Raw genomic sequence first — 13,152 nt, 5'->3', positions numbered from 1 at the left:
TGGGAAGAGAGAAGCTGTGTCTGGTGGCAGGGGACAGTGGGAAGAGAGAAGCTGTGTCTGGTGGCAGGTGACAGTGGGAAGAGACACGCTGTGTCTGGTGGCAGGTGACAGTGGGAAGAGACACGCTGTGTCTGGTGGCAGGGGACAGTGGGAAGAGAGAAGCTGTGTCTGGTGGCAGGTGACAGTGGGAAGAGACACGCTGTGTCTGGTGGCAGGGGACAGTGGGAAGAGAGAAGCTGTGTCTGGTGGCAGGGGACGGTGGGAAGAGACACGCTGTGTCTGGTGGCAGGGGATGGTGGGAAGAAACACGCTGTGTCTGGTGGCAGGGGACGGTGGGAAGAGACACGCTGTGTCTGGTGGCAGGGGACGGTGGGAAGAGACACGCTGTGTCTGGTGGCAGGGGACGGTGGGAAGAGACACGCTGTGTCTGGTGGCAGGGGACAGTGGGAAGAGAGAAGCTGTGTCTGGTGGCAGGGGACAGTGGGAAGAGAGAAGCTGTGTCTGGTGGCAGGGGACGGTGGGAAGAGACACGCTGTGTCTGGTGGCAGGGGACGGTGGGAAGAGACACGCTGTGTCTGGTGGCAGGGGACGGTGGGAAGAGACACGCTGTGTCTGGTGGCAGGTGACGGTGGGAAGAGAGAAGCTGTGTCTGGTGGCAGGGGACGGTGGGAAGAGAGAAGCTGTGTCTGGTGGCAGGGGACAGTGGGAAGAGAGAAGCTGTGTCTGGTGGCAGGGGACGGTGGGAAGAGACATGCTGTGTCTGGTGGCAGGGGACGGTGGGAAGAGACATGCTGTGTCTGGTGGCAGGGGACGGTGGGAAGAGACACGCTGTGTCTGGTGGCAGGGGACGGTGGGAAGAGACACGCTGTGTCTGGTGGCAGGGGACGGTGGGAAGAGACACGCTGTGTCTGGTGGCAGGGGACGGTGGGAAGAGACACGCTGTGTCTGGTGGCAGGGGACGGTGGGAAGAGACACGCTGTGTCTGGTGGCAGGGGACGGTGGGAAGAGACACGCTGTGTCTGGTGGCAGGGGACAGTAGGAAGAGAGAAGCTGTGTCTGGTGGCAGGGGACAGTGGGAAGAGAGAAGCTGTGTCTGGTGGCAGGGGACAGTGGGAAGAGAGAAGCTGTGTCTGGTGGCAGGGGACGGTGGGAAGAGAGAAGCTGTGTCTGGTGGCAGGGGACAGTGGGAAGAGAGAAGCTGTGTCTGGTGGCAGGGGACGGTGGGAAGAGACACGCTGTGTCTGGTGGCAGGGGACGGTGGGAAGAGAGAAGCTGTGTCTGGTGGCAGGGGACGGTGGGAAGAGAGAAGCTGTGTCTGGTGGCAGGGGACAGTGGGAAGAGAGAAGCTGTGTCTGGTGGCAGGGGACGGTGGGAAGAGACATGCTGTGTCTGGTGGCAGGGGACGGTGGGAAGAGACACGCTGTGTCTGGTGGCAGGGGACGGTGGGAAGAGACACGCTGTGTCTGGTGGCAGGGGACGGTGGGAAGAGACACGCTGTGTCTGGTGGCAGGGGACGGTGGGAAGAGACACGCTGTGTCTGGTGGCAGGGGACAGTGGGAAGAGAGAAGCTGTGTCTGGTGGCAGGGGACGGTAGGAAGAGAGAAGCTGTGTCTGGTGGCAGGGGACGGTGGGAAGAGAGAAGCTGCGTCTGGTGGCAGGGGACAGTGGGAAGAGAGAAGCTGTGTCTGGTGGCAGGGGACGGTGGGAAGAGACACGCTGTGTCTGGTGGCAGGTGACGGTGGGAAGAGAGAAGCTGTGTCTGGTGGCAGGGGACGGTGGGAAGAGACACGCTGTGTCTGGTGGCAGGTGACGGTGGGAAGAGAGAAGCTGTGTCTGGTGGCAGGGGACGGTGGGAAGAGAGAAGCTGTGTCTGGTGGCAGGGGACGGTGGGAAGAGAGAAGCTGTGTCTGGTGGCAGGGGACAGTGGGAAGAGAGAAGCTGTGTCTGGTGGCAGGGGACAGTGGAAAGAGAGAAGCTGTGTCTGGTGGCAGGGGACGGTGGGAAGAGACACGCTGTGTCTGGTGGCAGGTGACGGTGGGAAGAGAGAAGCTGTGTCTGGTGGCAGGGGACGGTGGGAAGAGACACGCTGTGTCTGGTGGCAGGGGACGGTGGGAAGAGAGAAGCTGTGTCTGGTGGCAGGGGACGGTGGGAAGAGACACGCTGTGTCTGGTGGCAGGTGACGGTGGGAAGAGAGAAGCTGTGTCTGGTGGCAGGGGACGGTGGGAAGAGACACGCTGTGTCTGGTGGCAGGGGACAGTGGGAAGAGAGAAGCTGTGTCTGGTGGCAGGGGACAGTGGGAAGAGGGAAGCTGTGTCTGGTGGCAGGGGACGGTGGGAAGAGAGAAGCTGTGTCTGGTGGCAGGGGACAGCGGGAAGAGGGAAGCTGTGTCTGGTGGCAGGGGACGGTGGGAAGAGACACGCTGTGTCTGGTGGCAGGGGACGGTGGGAAGAGACGCGCTGTGTCTGGTGGCAGTTGACGGTGGGAAGAGACGCGCTGTGTCTGGTGGCAGGTGACGGCGGGAAGAGAGAAACTGTGTCTGGTGGCAGGGGACGGTGGAAAGAGACACGCTGTGTCTGGTGACAGGTGACGGTGGGAAGAGACACGCTGTGTCTGGTGGCAGGGGACGGTGGGAAGAGAGAAGCTGTGTCTGGTGGCAGGTGACGGTGGGAAGAGAGAAGCTGTGTCTGGTGGCAGGGGACGGTGGGAAGAGAGAAGCTGTGACTGGTGGCAGGGGATGGTGGGAAGAGAGAAGCTGTGTCTGGTGGCAGGTGACGGTGGGAAGAGAGAAGCTGTGTCTGGTGGCAGGGGACGGTGGGAAGAGAGAAGCTGCGTCTGGTGGCAGGGGACGGTGGGAAGAGAGAAGCTGTGTCTGGTGGCAGGGGACAGTGGGAAGAGAGAAGCTGTGTCTGGTGGCAGGGGACGGTGGGAAGAGAGAAGATGCGTCTGGTGGCAGGTGACGGTGGGAAGAGACACGCTGTGTCTGGTGGCAGGGGACGGTGGGAAGAGATACGCTGTGTCTGGTGGCAGGGGACGGTGGGAAGAGACGCGCTGTGTCTGGTGGCAGTTGACAGTGGGAAGATACACGCTGTGTCTGGTGGCAGGTGACGGCGGGAAGAGAGAAACTGTGTCTGGTGGCAGGGGACGGTGGAAAGAGACACGCTGTGTCTGGTGACAGGTGACGGTGGGAAGAGACACGCTGTGTCTGGTGGCAGGGGACGGTGGGAAGAGAGAAGCTGTGTCTGGTGGCAGGTGACGGTGGGAAGAGAGAAGCTGTGTCTGGTGGCAGGGGACGGTGGGAAGAGACACGCTGTGTCTGGTGGCAGGGGACGGTGGGAAGAGACACGCTGTGTCTGGTGGCAGGTGACGGTGGGAAGAGAGAAGCTGTGTCTGGTGGCAGGGGACGGTGGGAAGAGAGAAGCTGTGTCTGGTGGCAGGGGACGGTGGGAAGAGACATGCTGTGTCTGGTGGCAGGGGACAGTGGGAAGAGGGAAGCTGTGTCTGGTGGCAGGGGACGGTGGGAAGAGACACGCTGTGTCTGGTGGCAGGGGACGGTGGGAAGAGACACGCTGTGTCTGGTGGCAGGGGATGGTGGGAAGAGAGAAGCTGTGTCTGGTGGCAGGTGACAGTGGGAAGAGACACGCTGTGTCTGGTGGCAGGGGACAGTGGGAAGAGAGAAGCTGTGTCTGGTGGCAGGGGACAGTGGGAAGAGAGAAGCTGTGTCTGGTGGCAGGTGACAGTGGGAAGAGACACGCTGTGTCTGGTGGCAGGTGACGGTGGGAAGAGAGAAGCTGTGTCTGGTGGCAGGGGACGGTGGGAAGAGAGAAGCTGTGTCTGGTGGCAGGGGACGGTGGGAAGAGACACGCTGTGTCTGGTGACAGGGGACGGTGGGAAGAGAGAAGCTGTGTCTGGTGGCAGGGGACGGTGGGAAGAGACACGCTGTGTCTGGTGGCAGGGGACGGTGGGAAGAGACACGCTGTGTCTGGTGGCAGGGGATGGTGGGAAGAGAGAAGCTGTGTCTGGTGGCAGGTGACAGTGGGAAGAGACACGCTGTGTCTGGTGGCAGGTGACGGTGGGAAGAGAGAAGCTGTGTCTGGTGGCAGGGGACAGTGGGAAGAGAGAAGCTGTGTCTGGTGGCAGGGGACGGTGGGAAGAGACACGCTGTGTCTGGTGGCAGGGGACGGTGGGAAGAGAGAAGCTGTGTCTGGTGGCAGGGGACGGTGGGAAGAGAGAAGCTGTGTCTGGTGGCAGGGGACAGTGGGAAGAGAGAAGCTGTGTCTGGTGGCAGGGGACGGTGGGAAGAGACATGCTGTGTCTGGTGGCAGGGGACGGTGGGAAGAGACACGCTGTGTCTGGTGGCAGGGGACGGTGGGAAGAGACACGCTGTGTCTGGTGGCAGGGGACGGTGGGAAGAGACACGCTGTGTCTGGTGGCAGGGGACGGTGGGAAGAGACACGCTGTGTCTGGTGGCAGGGGACAGTGGGAAGAGAGAAGCTGTGTCTGGTGGCAGGGGACGGTAGGAAGAGAGAAGCTGTGTCTGGTGGCAGGGGACGGTGGGAAGAGAGAAGCTGCGTCTGGTGGCAGGGGACAGTGGGAAGAGAGAAGCTGTGTCTGGTGGCAGGGGACGGTGGGAAGAGACACGCTGTGTCTGGTGGCAGGTGACGGTGGGAAGAGAGAAGCTGTGTCTGGTGGCAGGGGACGGTGGGAAGAGACACGCTGTGTCTGGTGGCAGGTGACGGTGGGAAGAGAGAAGCTGTGTCTGGTGGCAGGGGACGGTGGGAAGAGAGAAGCTGTGTCTGGTGGCAGGGGACGGTGGGAAGAGAGAAGCTGTGTCTGGTGGCAGGGGACAGTGGGAAGAGAGAAGCTGTGTCTGGTGGCAGGGGACAGTGGGAAGAGAGAAGCTGTGTCTGGTGGCAGGGGACGGTGGGAAGAGACACGCTGTGTCTGGTGGCAGGTGACGGTGGGAAGAGAGAAGCTGTGTCTGGTGGCAGGGGACGGTGGGAAGAGACACGCTGTGTCTGGTGGCAGGGGACGGTGGGAAGAGAGAAGCTGTGTCTGGTGGCAGGGGACGGTGGGAAGAGACACGCTGTGTCTGGTGGCAGGTGACGGTGGGAAGAGAGAAGCTGTGTCTGGTGGCAGGGGACGGTGGGAAGAGACACGCTGTGTCTGGTGGCAGGGGACAGTGGGAAGAGAGAAGCTGTGTCTGGTGGCAGGGGACAGTGGGAAGAGGGAAGCTGTGTCTGGTGGCAGGGGACGGTGGGAAGAGAGAAGCTGTGTCTGGTGGCAGGGGACAGCGGGAAGAGGGAAGCTGTGTCTGGTGGCAGGGGACGGTGGGAAGAGACACGCTGTGTCTGGTGGCAGGGGACGGTGGGAAGAGACGCGCTGTGTCTGGTGGCAGTTGACGGTGGGAAGAGACGCGCTGTGTCTGGTGGCAGGTGACGGCGGGAAGAGAGAAACTGTGTCTGGTGGCAGGGGACGGTGGAAAGAGACACGCTGTGTCTGGTGACAGGTGACGGTGGGAAGAGACACGCTGTGTCTGGTGGCAGGGGACGGTGGGAAGAGAGAAGCTGTGTCTGGTGGCAGGTGACGGTGGGAAGAGAGAAGCTGTGTCTGGTGGCAGGGGACGGTGGGAAGAGAGAAGCTGTGACTGGTGGCAGGGGATGGTGGGAAGAGAGAAGCTGTGTCTGGTGGCAGGTGATGGTGGGAAGAGAGAAGCTGTGTCTGGTGGCAGGGGACGGTGGGAAGAGAGAAGCTGCGTCTGGTGGCAGGGGACGGTGGGAAGAGAGAAGCTGTGTCTGGTGGCAGGGGACAGTGGGAAGAGAGAAGCTGTGTCTGGTGGCAGGGGACGGTGGGAAGAGAGAAGATGCGTCTGGTGGCAGGTGACGGTGGGAAGAGACACGCTGTGTCTGGTGGCAGGGGACGGTGGGAAGAGACACGCTGTGTCTGGTGGCAGGGGACGGTGGGAAGAGACGCGCTGTGTCTGGTGGCAGTTGACAGTGGGAAGAGACACGCTGTGTCTGGTGGCAGGTGACGGCGGGAAGAGAGAAACTGTGTCTGGTGGCAGGGGACGGTGGAAAGAGACACGCTGTGTCTGGTGACAGGTGACGGTGGGAAGAGACACGCTGTGTCTGGTGGCAGGGGACGGTGGGAAGAGAGAAGCTGTGTCTGGTGGCAGGTGACGGTGGGAAGAGAGAAGCTGTGTCTGGTGGCAGGGGACGGTGGGAAGAGACACGCTGTGTCTGGTGGCAGGGGACGGTGGGAAGAGACACGCTGTGTCTGGTGGCAGGTGACGGTGGGAAGAGAGAAGCTGTGTCTGGTGGCAGGGGACGGTGGGAAGAGAGAAGCTGTGTCTGGTGGCAGGGGACGGTGGGAAGAGACATGCTGTGTCTGGTGGCAGGGGACAGTGGGAAGAGGGAAGCTGTGTCTGGTGGCAGGGGACGGTGGGAAGAGACACGCTGTGTCTGGTGGCAGGGGACGGTGGGAAGAGACACGCTGTGTCTGGTGGCAGGGGATGGTGGGAAGAGAGAAGCTGTGTCTGGTGGCAGGTGACAGTGGGAAGAGACACGCTGTGTCTGGTGGCAGGGGACAGTGGGAAGAGAGAAGCTGTGTCTGGTGGCAGGGGACAGTGGGAAGAGAGAAGCTGTGTCTGGTGGCAGGTGACAGTGGGAAGAGACACGCTGTGTCTGGTGGCAGGTGACGGTGGGAAGAGAGAAGCTGTGTCTGGTGGCAGGGGACGGTGGGAAGAGAGAAGCTGTGTCTGGTGGCAGGGGACGGTGGGAAGAGACACGCTGTGTCTGGTGACAGGGGACGGTGGGAAGAGAGAAGCTGTGTCTGGTGGCAGGGGACGGTGGGAAGAGACACGCTGTGTCTGGTGGCAGGGGACGGTGGGAAGAGACACGCTGTGTCTGGTGGCAGGGGATGGTGGGAAGAGAGAAGCTGTGTCTGGTGGCAGGTGACGGTGGGAAGAGAGAAGCTGTGTCTGGTGGCAGGGGACGGTGGGAAGAGAGAAGCTGTGTCTGGTGGCAGGGGACGGTGGGAAGAGAGAAGCTGTGTCTGGTGGCAGGGGACGGTGGGAAGAGAGAAGCTGTGACTGGTGGCAGGGGATGGTGGGAAGAGAGAAGCTGTGTCTGGTGGCAGGTGACGGTGGGAAGAGAGAAGCTGTGTCTGGTGGCAGGGGACGGTGGGAAGAGAGAAGCTGCGTCTGGTGGCAGGGGACGGTGGGAAGAGAGAAGCTGTGTCTGGTGGCAGGGGACAGTGGGAAGAGAGAAGCTGTGTCTGGTGGCAGGGGACGGTGGGAAGAGAGAAGATGCGTCTGGTGGCAGGTGACGGTGGGAAGAGACACGCTGTGTCTGGTGGCAGGGGACGGTGGGAAGAGAGAAGCTGTGTCTGGTGGCAGGGGACGGTGGGAAGAGAGAAGCTGCGTCTGGTGGCAGGGGACGGTGGGAAGAGAGAAGCTGTGTCTGGTGGCAGGTGACGGTGGGAAGAGAGAAGCTGTGTCTGGTGGCAGGGGACGGTGGGAAGAGAGAAGCTGTGTCTGGTGACAGGGGACGGTGGGAAGAGAGAAGCTGTGTCTGGTGGCAGGGGACGGTGGGAAGAGACACGCTGTGTCTGGTGACAGGGGACGGTGGGAAGAGAGAAGCTGTGTCTGGTGGCAGGGGACGGTGGGAAGAGACACGCTGTGTCTGGTGACAGGGGACGGTGGGAAGAGAGAAGCTGTGTCTGGTGGCAGGGGACGGTGGGAAGAGACACGCTGTGTCTGGTGGCAGGGGACGGTGGGAAGAGACACGCTGTGTCTGGTGGCAGGGGATGGTGGGAAGAGAGAAGCTGTGTCTGGTGGCAGGTGACGGTGGGAAGAGAGAAGCTGTGTCTGGTGGCAGGGGACGGTGGGAAGAGAGAAGCTGTGTCTGGTGGCAGGGGACGGTGGGAAGAGAGAAGCTGTGTCTGGTGGCAGGGGACGGTGGGAAGAGAGAAGCTGTGTCTGGTGGCAGGGGATGGTGGGAAGAGAGAAGCTGTGTCTGGTGGCAGGTGACGGTGGGAAGAGAGAAGCTGTGTCTGGTGGCAGGGGACGGTGGGAAGAGAGAAGCTGCGTCTGGTGGCAGGGGACGGTGGGAAGAGAGAAGCTGTGTCTGGTGGCAGGGGACGGTGGGAAGAGAGAAGCTGTGTCTGGTGGCAGGGGACGGTGGGAAGAGAGAAGCTGCGTCTGGTGGCAGGTGACGGTGGGAAGAGACACGCTGTGTCTGGTGGCAGGGGACGGTGGGAAGAGAGAAGCTGTGTCTGGTGGCAGGGGACGGTGGGAAGAGAGAAGCTGCGTCTGGTGGCAGGGGACGGTGGGAAGAGAGAAGCTGTGTCTGGTGGCAGGGGACGGTGGGAAGAGAGAAGCTGTGTCTGGTGGCAGGGGACGGTGGGAAGAGAGAAGCTGCGTCTGGTGGCAGGGGACGGTGGGAAGAGAGAAGCTGTGTCTGGTGGCAGGGGACGGTGGGAAGAGACACGCTGTGTCTGGTGACAGGGGACGGTGGGAAGAGAGAAGCTGTGTCTGGTGGCAGGGGACGGTGGGAAGAGATACGCTGTGTCTGGTGGCAGGGGACGGTGGGAAGAGACACGCTGTGTCTGGTGGCAGGGGATGGTGGGAAGAGAGAAGCTGTGTCTGGTGGCAGGTGACGGTGGGAAGAGAGAAGCTGTGTCTGGTGGCAGGGGACGGTGGGAAGAGAGAAGCTGTGTCTGGTGGCAGGGGACGGTGGGAAGAGAGAAGCTGCGTCTGGTGGCAGGGGACGGTGGGAAGAGAGAAGCTGTGTCTGGTGGCAGGTGACGGTGGGAAGAGAGAAGCTGTGTCTGGTGGCAGGTGACGGTGGGAAGAGAGAAGCTGTGTCTGGTGGCAGGGGACGGTGGGAAGAGACACGCTGTGTCTGGTGGCAGGGGACGGTGGGAAGAGAGAAGCTGTGTCTGGTGGCAGGGGATGGTGGGAAGAGAGAAGCTGTGTCTGGTGGCAGGGGACGGTGGGAAGAGAGAAGCTGTGTCTGGTGGCAGGGGATGGTGGGAAGAGAGAAGCTGTGTCTGGTGGCAGGGGACGGTGGGAAGAGAGAAGCTGTGTCTGGTGGCAGGGGACGGTGGGAAGAGACACGCTGTGTCTGGTGGCAGGGGACGGTGGGAAGAGACACGCTGTGTCTGGTGGCAGGGGACGGTGGGAAGAGAGAAGTTGTGTCTGGTGGCAGGGGATGGTGGGAAGAGAGAAGCTGTGTCTGGTGGCAGGGGACGGTGGGAAGAGAGAAGCTGTGTCTGGTGGCAGGTGACGGTGGGAAGAGAGAAGCTGCGTCTGGTGGCAGGGGGCGGTGGGAAGAGAGAAGCTGCGTCTGGTGGCAGGGGACGGTGGGAAGAGAGAAGCTGCGTCTGGTGGCAGGGGACGGTGGGAAGAGAGAAGCTGTGTCTGGTGGCAGGGGACGGTGGGAAGAGACACGCTGTGTCTGGTGGCAGGGGACGGTGGGAAGAGAGAAGCTGTGTCTGGTGGCAGGGGACGGTGGGAAGAGAGAAGCTGCGTCTGGTGGCAGGGGACAGTGGGAAGAGAGAAGCTGCGTCTGGTGGCAGGGGATGGTGGGAAGAGAGAAGCTGTGTCTGGTGGCAGGGGACGGTGGGAAGAGAGAAGCTGCGTCTGGTGGCAGGGGACGGTGGGAAGAGAGAAGCTGCGTCTGGTGGCAGGGGACGGTGGGAAGAGAGAAGCTGTGTCTGGTGGCAGGTGACGGTGGGAAGAGAGAAGCTGTGTCTGGTGGCAGGTGACGGTGGGAAGAGACACGCTGTGTCTGGTGGCAGGGGACGGTGGGAAGAGAGAAGCTGTGTCTGGTGGCAGGTGACGGTGGGAAGAGAGAAGCTGTGTCTGGTGGCAGGAGACGGTGGGAAGAGAGAAGCTGTGTCTGGTGGCAGGTGACGGTGGGAAGAGAGAAGCTGTGTCTGGTGGCAGGTGACGGTGGGAAGAGAGAAGCTGTGTCTGGTGGCAGGGGACGGTGGGAAGAGAGAAGCTGTGTCTGGTGGCAGGTGACGGTGGGAAGAGAGAAGCTGTGTCTGGTGGCAGGGGACGGTGGGAAGAGAGAAGCTGTGTCTGGTGGCAGGGGACGGTGGGAAGAGAGAAGCTGCGTCTGGTGGCAGGGGACGGTGGGAAGAGAGAAGCTGCGTCTGGTGGCAGGTGACGGTGGGAAGAGAGAAGCTGCGTCTGGTGGCAGGGGACGGTGGGAAGAGAGAAGCTGCGTCTGGTGGCAGGGGACGGTGGGAAGAGAGAAGCTGCGTCTGGTGGCAGGGGACGGTGGGAAGAGAGAAGCTGCGTTTGGTGGCAGGGGACGGTGGGAAGAGAGAAGCTGCGTCTGGTGGCAGGTGACGGTGGGAAGAGAGAAGCTGTGTCTGGTGGCAGGTGACGGTGGGAAGAGAGAAGCTGTGTCTGGTGGCAGGGGACGGTGGGAAGAGAGAAGCTGTGTCTGGTGGCAGGGGACGGTGGGAAGAGAGAAGCTGTGTCTGGTGGCAGGGGACGGTGGGAAGAGAGAAGCTGTGTCTGGTGGCAGGGGATGGTGGGAAGAGAGAAGCTGTGTCTGGTGGCAGGTGACGGTGGGAAGAGAGAAGCTGTGTCTGGTGGCAGGGGACGGTGGGAAGAGAGAAGCTGCGTCTGGTGGCAGGGGACGGTGGGAAGAGAGAAGCTGTGTCTGGTGGCAGGGGACGGTGGGAAGAGAGAAGCTGTGTCTGGTGGCAGGGGACGGTGGGAAGAGAGAAGATGCGTCTGGTGGCAGGTGACGGTGGGAAGAGACACGCTGTGTCTGGTGGCAGGGGACGGTGGGAAGAGAGAAGCTGTGTCTGGTGGCAGGGGACGGTGGGAAGAGAGAAGATGCGTCTGGTGGCAGGTGACGGTGGGAAGAGACACGCTGTGTCTGGTGGCAGGGGACGGTGGGAAGAGAGAAGCTGTGTCTGGTGGCAGGGGACGGTGGGAAGAGAGAAGCTGCGTCTGGTGGCAGGGGACGGTGGGAAGAGAGAAGCTGTGTCTGGTGGCAGGTGACGGTGGGAAGAGAGAAGCTGTGTCTGGTGGCAGGGGACGGTGGGAAGAGAGAAGCTGTGTCTGGTGACAGGGGACGGTGGGAAGAGAGAAGCTGTGTCTGGTGGCAGGGGACGGTGGGAAGAGACACGCTGTGTCTGGTGACAGGGGACGGTGGGAAGAGAGAAGCTGTGTCTGGTGGCAGGGGACGGTGGGAAGAGACACGCTGTGTCTGGTGACAGGGGACGGTGGGAAGAGAGAAGCTGTGTCTGGTGGCAGGGGACGGTGGGAAGAGACACGCTGTGTCTGGTGGCAGGGGACGGTGGGAAGAGACACGCTGTGTCTGGTGGCAGGGGATGGTGGGAAGAGAGAAGCTGTGTCTGGTGGCAGGTGACGGTGGGAAGAGAGAAGCTGTGTCTGGTGGCAGGGGACGGTGGGAAGAGAGAAGCTGTGTCTGGTGGCAGGGGACGGTGGGAAGAGAGAAGCTGTGTCTGGTGGCAGGGGACGGTGGGAAGAGAGAAGCTGTGTCTGGTGGCAGGGGATGGTGGGAAGAGAGAAGCTGTGTCTGGTGGCAGGTGACGGTGGGAAGAGAGAAGCTGTGTCTGGTGGCAGGGGACGGTGGGAAGAGAGAAGCTGCGTCTGGTGGCAGGGGACGGTGGGAAGAGAGAAGCTGTGTCTGGTGGCAGGGGACGGTGGGAAGAGAGAAGCTGTGTCTGGTGGCAGGGGACGGTGGGAAGAGAGAAGCTGCGTCTGGTGGCAGGTGACGGTGGGAAGAGACACGCTGTGTCTGGTGGCAGGGGACGGTGGGAAGAGAGAAGCTGTGTCTGGTGGCAGGGGACGGTGGGAAGAGAGAAGCTGCGTCTGGTGGCAGGGGACGGTGGGAAGAGAGAAGCTGTGTCTGGTGGCAGGGGACGGTGGGAAGAGAGAAGCTGTGTCTGGTGGCAGGGGACGGTGGGAAGAGAGAAGCTGTGTCTGGTGGCAGGTGACGGTGGGAAGAGAGAAGCTGTGTCTGGTGGCAGGGGACGGTGGGAAGAGACACGCTGTGTCTGGTGGCAGGGGACGGTGGGAAGAGAGAAGCTGTGTCTGGTGGCAGGGGATGGTGGGAAGAGAGAAGCTGTGTCTGGTGGCAGGGGACGGTGGGAAGAGAGAAGCTGTGTCTGGTGGCAGGGGATGGTGGGAAGAGAGAAGCTGTGTCTGGTGGCAGGGGACGGTGGGAAGAGAGAAGCTGTGTCTGGTGGCAGGGGACGGTGGGAAGAGAGAAGCTGTGTCTGGTGACAGGGGACGGTGGGAAGAGAGAAGCTGTGTCTGGTGGCAGGGGACGGTGGGAAGAGACACGCTGTGTCTGGTGACAGGGGACGGTGGGAAGAGAGAAGCTGTGTCTGGTGGCAGGGGACGGTGGGAAGAGACACGCTGTGTCTGGTGACAGGGGACGGTGGGAAGAGAGAAGCTGTGTCTGGTGGCAGGGGACGGTGGGAAGAGACATGCTGTGTCTGGTGGCAGGGGACGGTGGGAAGAGACACGCTGTGTCTGGTGGCAGGGGATGGTGGGAAGAGAGAAGCTGTGTCTGGTGGCAGGTGACGGTGGGAAGAGAGAAGCTGTGTCTGGTGGCAGGGGACGGTGGGAAGAGAGAAGCTGTGTCTGGTGGCAGGGGACGGTGGGAAGAGAGAAGCTGTGTCTGGTGGCAGGGGACGGTGGGAAGAGAGAAGCTGTGTCTGGTGGCAGGGGATGGTGGGAAGAGAGAAGCTGTGTCTGGTGGCAGGTGACGGTGGGAAGAGAGAAGCTGTGTCTGGTGGCAGGGGACGGTGGGAAGAGAGAAGCTGCGTCTGGTGGCAGGGGACGGTGGGAAGAGAGAAGCTGTGTCTGGTGGCAGGGGACGGTGGGAAGAGAGAAGCTGTGTCTGGTGGCAGGGGACGGTGGGAAGAGAGAAGCTGCGTCTGGTGGCAGGTGACGGTGGGAAGAGACACGCTGTGTCTGGTGGCAGGGGACGGTGGGAAGAGAGAAGCTGTGTCTGGTGGCAGGGGACGGTGGGAAGAGAGAAGCTGCGTCTGGTGGCAGGGGACGGTGGGAAGAGAGAAGCTGTGTCTGGTGGCAGGGGACGGTGGGAAGAGAGAAGCTGTGTCTGGTGGCAGGGGACGGTGGGAAGAGAGAAGCTG

This window comes from Lithobates pipiens, unplaced genomic scaffold (genome assembly GCF_037356315.1).
Source record: "Lithobates pipiens isolate NorthernLeopardFrog02 unplaced genomic scaffold, aLitPip1_a1.2 Scaffold_23, whole genome shotgun sequence".
NCBI classification, from domain to species: Eukaryota; Metazoa; Chordata; class Amphibia; order Anura; family Ranidae; genus Lithobates; species Lithobates pipiens.
The sequence above is the reverse complement of the archived record's forward strand: the minus strand, read 5'-3'. Positions refer to the sequence as shown.